An 8,433-nucleotide genomic window follows, 5' to 3' on the forward strand; every position below is an offset into this window, starting at 1 on the left:
AGTTTGAACAAGCTGGTAGCTAGCTAGATTCTGTTCATCTTGAGATGGTCAAACTTATACGCATTTTCATCAATGGCTTTACATTCTAATATAAATGGTGGAGATTTTATTCACCAACCTCCACTACCCCTTCATCCCACAACTACAACAGATGGCTCAGAAGTTTGACCATTGTTTACTTCGATCTAGACCACCACATAAAACTGGAAATGGAAGTCGTTTTGATAAGGTGTGATTGAAGTCCATGTTCTATCTTTAAGATGCATGGTGATGCTTCGGTCAACTTTTTCATTCTGTGACTGATAAAACGACTTAGACGTACATTTGTTCTTCTTTGAATTCCATAGACATAAACTGTTAGTAATCCCAAACTTTAGTATGATTTGTAATTTTAGTTACAAATTTCAATCAATGTAACATGTATGTACTTGCATATATAGCAAGATATGCAAAACATACGCCAATTATACCACAAATTAAACCATAACAGAGAAGATTGTGGTAAAGACTAATCCAAAAAGAAATGAACTTGTAAATTGTAATAATGAATATAGCGTACAATAGTTTAAGCATGATTTTCGGTTTCTTTTGGACTAACCATGCAGGAGCGCTAGAAGTTTCTCATGGTTAACATCTATGACGACATAAACTAATTTATGTGAAGATAGATACATTTTGTGATTAAAACTTAGGGACAATACTCATTAACTCTAAGAACAAACCACATACCGCATTCGTCTTCGTTTGACTATAGTAACATGTTTTCTTTGTAGAACCATATAAGTTCATAAGTTCATCCATATATATAATTGTGTATCTTCTTACTTCTGCCAGTTTCAAACTTTTCTAGTTCTTTAGTACGGGGTCGACTTTTTCTTTGAAAAAAAAAGTAACTATATTGCTTAATAATTAATGAGTAGAAGGGACGTTACATCACGTGCCGTCTTCTTGTTAGTTAAGTTGATTCCGGCTACAAGCACTAGGACTGGTACCTTCATTGAGTACGTGCAAAATTGAAAATTAGGCTCGTAAGAGCTTGCAACAAAAGAAGTAAAAATCTCTTTACCTAATTAACCTCTTGAAAGCAATAAAATTAGTTGTCTAAGACCTCAATTGGTGTACACCTAGTTAGACCAGAATTCAAGTAACTAAATTCAATATAATGATCAGGCAAAGTAACCCGACAACCACGTTGTACCTTTGCCCTTCTCATGAAGGGTAGTCATCCCCTCGACAACAACAATAGGGTAAGTCATACGCATAATATCACCCATTTTGTTCCGCGGAGTCTTATTTATTCTTCCCACAGGCCCACTAACTATATATAATGATACTATTTAAAAATAGGAAGGGTCATGTGTGTGTGTATATATATTACATATATATAGCTTTATGTATATGAGAAATTTTAAATACACACACGTAATATCTTAATACACACCCTTACTTAATACACCACCTATCAAGTTTTTCATTTCAGTATTATACTTAATACACACCCAAACTGCCTAAAATGCCCTTAATTTATGAAATATTTCATTATTTAATATAATTATTAATATATATTTACTATTTGGTATCTCTTTTTACATATTATTTCGTCTAATTTTGCTAAAAAATTTTAGTTATCATCGTTAATTTATAATCAAATGATTATTGTTATATCCGAACTCCAAATCACCAATACAAGTTTTCAAAATTCACAAGCTAGTAGAACTGTAAAAGTACAGTAGCTATTAAACATAGATAGCTAGTTATTCAATAAAACATGTCACGATAAAGATGCAGTACATAACAATATAATCCGCAAGATCAAACTAAAGCTGATACAGATAAAAAATAAAAAATAAAAAAAGAAGAAAAAAGACAACCCACATGAATTGTAGAGAAGAGTTGGGGTTAGGAGAGAAGACATGCTTTCGACAATTTTAGCGTGAATTTTTTAATTTTTTTAATAATAGATATTTGTTTTGGTCATTTAGCTTACATATAAAATCTCAATAGAAATATAAAATAATAGAGGTGTGTATTAAGAGATTATGGGTATGCATTTAAAATTTCTCTATGTATATAGGGTGATGTTATTAATACACCTCTTTTTGCTATTAACACAACCCCTATATGGTGAGAACGAATTATCAATTAAATTTAAATGACAAGTTTGTTAATAAAATAAAAATGTGTGGATAAAAAAATAGATATGGTGTTAATAGTAATACCCGATATATATAGCTATATATAGCTCTATATAGATTACGATAACCTAACACACACACACATATATATATATATATATATAGCTTTTTCAAGGGTTAACGGGCATTACAATATATATTACAAATGTACAATATATAATTTTTTTTTTGAGAAAAAATTACTATATTATATAATCCAAAGTTACCGTATAAATTATAATAACCTAACACGGAAATATAGTAACACTCAATCACTCATCCAAATAAAAGGTTTCATATAAATATATATATATAAGGTTATTCCACTAAGATATCCATTTCTTATTCATTTCTAGTGTCCTCTGTTTGTCAAATGTCATATCATGGATGTGTGTCTGACTGTGTGTTACAGATTCAAAAATTTTAAAATACAACTATATTTTTGATCTGGTGATTCAATGTAAGTTTATCTGAACTAAAAAAAAATTCAAAAAAATTATTTCAAATACAACAAATGTATTGTTTCATCTAGTAGCATAAGTCTATAAATTGTACAAGCGAGGTCGTGGCATTATTAGTTGTAAATTTGATTAGAAAAATGTCGGGAAACAATATATTGTTGTATTTTGTTATCATAAAACAATTTCAAATACTAATGATAAATCCAATACGTTATTTAATTACTCACACTCCAAAAACTACTGACCTTTCAGATAATCAACCCAAGTCTTCAGAGTTAACTGTTTTCCGAGATGAACACACCCCGCCCAAAACCCTTCATAAATTAATCACAATTGTAAGATACTGATAATAAGGGATCGATCTTATAGCTATAGTAGTGGTAAGCCTCAAACGGCAGTGGCATTTTCTTGTCTTCAATGGCGATACCAATGTTTCATGCTTCATATAGCCATGCTCCTCTAGCTAGGAAAGACTAGGATGATGATTATTAGCCAGCTTCAAGAGCAAGCACTACCGCGCTTGTTCTTACCTCTCTCGTCGGTTTTCTTGAGAGGGGACAATGCCCGAGTATGAGCTTCAAGGCGCTCTCCCAGATCGCGGCACTAGGGTGCTTGGGGTAAGTAAATATATTGCGGCTGGTTACAAGGCATGTACGCATTTAGGGTATATATATATGGTTTAATCATTGTCTTGTGGTTTATGTCCCCTGCACAAATCAATGAAGCCACTCTTTCATCATTCTCGAGACCTTTAGCTGCCAAAGTCCAAATGAAGCCTTTCTCTTTCATCATTCTCTCCGATGCAAATTTACAGCCCACCTTTATTTGTCCACCAAAATATCTATCATTTTAGTCTATTGACGCATGTCTATTTACGATAACCTAACACTTGTTTACGAAAAATTTTAATTTTTTTTTTTTTTTAGTAGTTAACAAGGTTTGATACAATAACTGCTGATAAAGACATCATGGTAAACCCTTATCCGTAGATGTTTTTGTGCAACTATATGTCAATAAAATATAATGGTTTTTTACCACTAACTACATGTAATGATATATATATATATATATATATATATATATATATTTGACTTGGTAGTTCAATGAAAGTTTATCCAAATTATAAAAAATAAGTTATATATATATATATTTGACTTGGTAGTTCAATGAAAGTTTATCCAAATTATAAAAAAAAGTTATTTCAAATATAACAAATGATTAAAATGTTAGGAGACAATATATAGCCATATTTTATTATCAGAAAAACAATTTCAAATACTATAAATGATAAGTGCAATGCGTCAAGTACTCATGCTTGAGAATTACTGACCTTTCAGAGAATCAACCCAAGTTTTCAGAGCTAACTTTTTTCCGAGGTGAACACACCCCACCTAAAACCATTCATAAATTAATCACAATATTAAGACAATGATAATTAGTGATCGATCTATAGCAATGGTAAACCTCAAACGACAGTGACCTTTTCTTGTCACCAATGACAACAGGAACCAATTTCTCATGTTTCCTAAACATGCTCCTCCAGCTAGGAAAGGCTGGGATGATGATCATTAGTCAATTGTGCTTCAAGAGCAAGCATATGGAGCGCTACGTTCTCATATGCTACCGGAACATCACAGCCGCGCTCGTCCATGCCCCTCTCGTCAGTTTCCTCAGGGGGGGGGGGGTACATCGCCCGAGTATGAGCTTTAAGGCGCTCTCCCAGATCGCGGCTCTAGGGTGCAGCTGCAACGGGAAGTAGATGGTAAGTGGACAGTAGCCAATAGCTCTAAGTAGTGCCAACATCTCTAAGTAGTGCCAACATATATGAGAAAAAGGCAGTGTTGTGCTAATCACAGTAGTCAAAAGCACAAAGCTTGTTCTACAACACGTATAAGCGAAACATGTTTACGTCAAACTTCAACCTCCTAAAGCTGACAGCCGTTTCCTTATTTACAAAGCCAGACTTAGGCCATCTCCTACCAGCCCACACTTATATCAGCCGGTACACTGGTTGGGAAAATACTTGTACATATACCAAACACACTCATTAAGAACATGGATACTCTTTATATTGACCTATTGAGTACAATCGAGTTAGATTCATCTACAAGATATATACACCTGAAATGCACCCACCAAGTGCACAACAATGAAGACATTGGCCAAATCCACTATCCAGAAGGCCTTATGTGATAGAAAAGCAGCCATGAGATTTTTTGGAACTACGCTCTTCACAGCTATTATGTTTGAAGATTGCTACAGGAGTCCAGACTATGATACTAGGAGTAGGAACGACACTTACACGACCAACGCCTCATAGGCTGGCACACTGTGGAATGCTAGTTGCGTGGAGTGACAAATTGTCAGAGAATTGCCGCTTAATGAATTTCACGCACGCACACATGCCAATAAAATATATAGGTTTTTACCACCAACTACATATAATGATACTAAAGTTTTAAATATATATAGCTATATATAGCGATATATTACATATATAGCTCTATATAGATTACAATAACCTAACATATGGAAATATAGTAACTATCATTGAAAGTTGTTGGTTATGGAAATATAGAGCTAAAACATTATTAAAAAAAAAAAATTAATAACTCACGCACCCTTATTGCCTTACATATGTACGTAAAGTTTGAATTCATGACCTCAAAGTTGTTGGTTAAGCTAACTAACCAACAAAGTCACGGCTCAACAAAGTGTGAAATTAGGCTAAAATTTAGGCAATCTTTTATCAAAAAACTTCTCTATTATATGGATAAAATGCAAAAGTTATAATTATTCATATCGGTGAACGGGAAAACCAAAGAGTTTCCCTAAACTAGAACGCGCCTCACGCGCTTGACTAAATCAACTTTCGATTTTCCTATCTGTGCTTGTTAGGCTACGTGGCTGCAGTGGAGCAGGCCTCTGGCCTTGCCGACGTTTGTCAAGTGCATTTGAACAAGATTTGATTACTGGAGCTAGCTCCGACGATAGGTTGTGGCTGAGAGGGTTCATTGGTTTCTGTGTGACGGTGGCACATGCATATGGTTCATGTGGGATGATTGATAGGAGCACAAAGTGCTACGTTTACGTTCTTAATGTATTTCCGACCTTATTTAGCTATGTAATTCTTTTAACAATATTCATATTAATTAAGTTTGTGTTTTTAGGTCATAAATAAAGCCGAGGAGCCCAAAAGAGACAAAAGAGGAGAAATCTTGAATGAAAAGAAATCTATGTTGTGTAAGGAAATCAGAAAATTTGCCAGAAATTATCAGTCAAATTCGATAGAAGATTGTGATTAGCTCATAGCGATCCAAGAGATGTTCATATATCAATGGAAAGCTACAAGTATCTACTTTTCATAATTTTTTTACAGATCGTCAATATCTATTTTGGAGAAGAAGTTATGACCGTTTAAGTGGCCGAATGTCAGTATGCCCGAATTTCTGATTTAGACAATAACTTCTATTTTGAGGCCCATACCACATTGGCAAGTCCATGGTTTCATAACCCTAAGCACAGCTGAAAAGAGGGGGACGTGAAGATTGGAGAAGGCCAACGATCTCACATCATCAAAACCTTCATGGAAGCCGCCAAGCCATTATTGATCTCTCCATCATCCATGGTTTACTTTTCCTTTGTCATCTTTTATTTTCCTTGTGTGATTTTGCAGCCATGTATGACTGAATTCTCTTAGTTAGGGTCAAGGTTTGAAGCCCTAAGAATGTTTTAGATATTGTTTTGAACATTGGTTTCGAATTATTAAGTCTTTCAAATTGTTTATTTGATTTTAGTTTACGAAGAACTCTTGCTTGTTTATGTTCATGTATAATAACATAGAACATTATGAACTTATGAGCAAGGTTCTAAAAAACGATAGGTGCTAGTCGGGCGGATAGCGCCCAAAAGATTAATCGGGGATTAATCGGATTTGTATTTATTTTATTTTTTAATAACAAATATATAAATACAATTAAAATATGTATTATAATGTCTAAAAATAATGAAAAAAACAACATATAACGCTGAAAATAATAAAAATACATAGTATATGTCCTTAAAAATGTACTAACAACAATGTTTTTAAGAAAATAAGAAATATAATTCAACAACAATATCATTGAAGTAAGTAAGAAACGCAATTAAACAACAATATCTTTAAGAAAATCCAAAAATAAAAAACGCAATTCACCAATTAGACAACAATGTCCAAATACAATTCAAATAACTAAAAATACATTATTATAAGCCTACTCCTCCTATTCTTCTTCTCCACATCCTTCAAGTACTTCTTCAGTATCAGAGTCAAACTCAAAATCCATTCCTCTTCATTTGAATCCATGGTTTTCACTTAAAAAAATAAAAAATAAAAAAATAAAGTTTTTTGGCCGCCCAACTGCCTAGGTGCCAGCCCAACCGCCTAAGCGCCCGCCGGCGCCTAGGCGGCCAAAAAACGGCCAACCGCCTACACTCGCCAATTTGCCTAAAATCAGGACGGCAACCCTTCTCCGTGCGCGGCACCTAGGCGGCCGCCTAAGCCGTTTTTTCAAACCTTGCTTGTGAGTGGGGCTAGAAATAGGTTGATTAATCTCTTAAACGGTTAAAAAGCCTGTTTCAAAGTAGTAAAACCTATAGGATGATAGGTGAAACCAAATAAAAATGATTGCATGCTAGGTAGGCGTTCCACACTAGTTTTGCATACTTATTCAATTCAACTTCCATTGATCTTAATGCTTAGAATAATTTGTTGATAGGATAACGTCTATACCTTGATTGGTTATTCTAAAGGCTTGGTAATGATGTGTTCATCTTGCTTAAGTAATTAAGAGAAGTAATAAGGACTTACGTGGTGCGTTCACGGTTTGTTCTTAATTGATACCGAATTGTGACTTATTGATTGAAGCTTTGGTTGTTAACATGTTTTGAAACAAATTTGGTGGTGGATTTCCAAGTCTCTAACGTCTCATCCATATGATCTTTTTTGCTTAATTTTGTTTATAACGTCTCAAGTACTATCTTTTGTTTTCTCTTATTTTGTAATTAACGTAAATTGTAAAGGTACCCTCAATCCCCAGTTTTTATAACGATACCCTTATTTGCTTTATACTACAATTGACACACACACAAAAAAAAAATTAATTGAAACGCCCGATTTCGGTCGCTATCAATGATAATGGTACAACCGATCCAACCAGATGTGGATGCAAGTATCCGTTGTGAAGTCCAATCTAATGGATGGGTTTGTGGTCAGAGGTTCTCAAATCTTGCTGCAGACTCATCTGTGATTGATTGGAGTCAGAATTCAATGCGTGCAACAGAGGGCGGAGGTGGATTAGAATGGTGGGGGGTTGTGGCGGTGAGGATGTTGCAAGGGGACTCAGTCAGGGACGGTGTTTCGATAGTGGTCAGGATCCGAATGTGGCGACGGCGTGACAGAGGTGCAGGTCTAATGGTGGAGAATGGGTTGTCTGGGCTGAAGTTGTTTTGGGTCGAGATCTACCCGCCTCAGTCCTTTATTAAAAAAATAATAATTAAAAAATTAAAAAATTAAAAAAAAACCGTACGTATCTATTAGACAAAGGCCTTGTACAATATGAAAGATGAGGCCCTATGGACAAAAGTTGTTAGAATTTGAAACTATGGGGCCTAAATTAAAGTGACCGTTTATATCAAAAAATCTTATCAATCAAAGAATCTATTTAAGAAAAAGGAACTTTCATGATTACATATATAATCTCGAGAGAGAGAGAGAGAGAGAGAGAGAGAGAGAGAGAGAGAGAGAGAGAGAGAGAAGT

The sequence above is a fragment of the Fragaria vesca genome, linkage group LG3 (genome assembly GCF_000184155.1).
Source record: "Fragaria vesca subsp. vesca linkage group LG3, FraVesHawaii_1.0, whole genome shotgun sequence".
Taxonomy (NCBI): domain Eukaryota; kingdom Viridiplantae; phylum Streptophyta; class Magnoliopsida; order Rosales; family Rosaceae; genus Fragaria; species Fragaria vesca.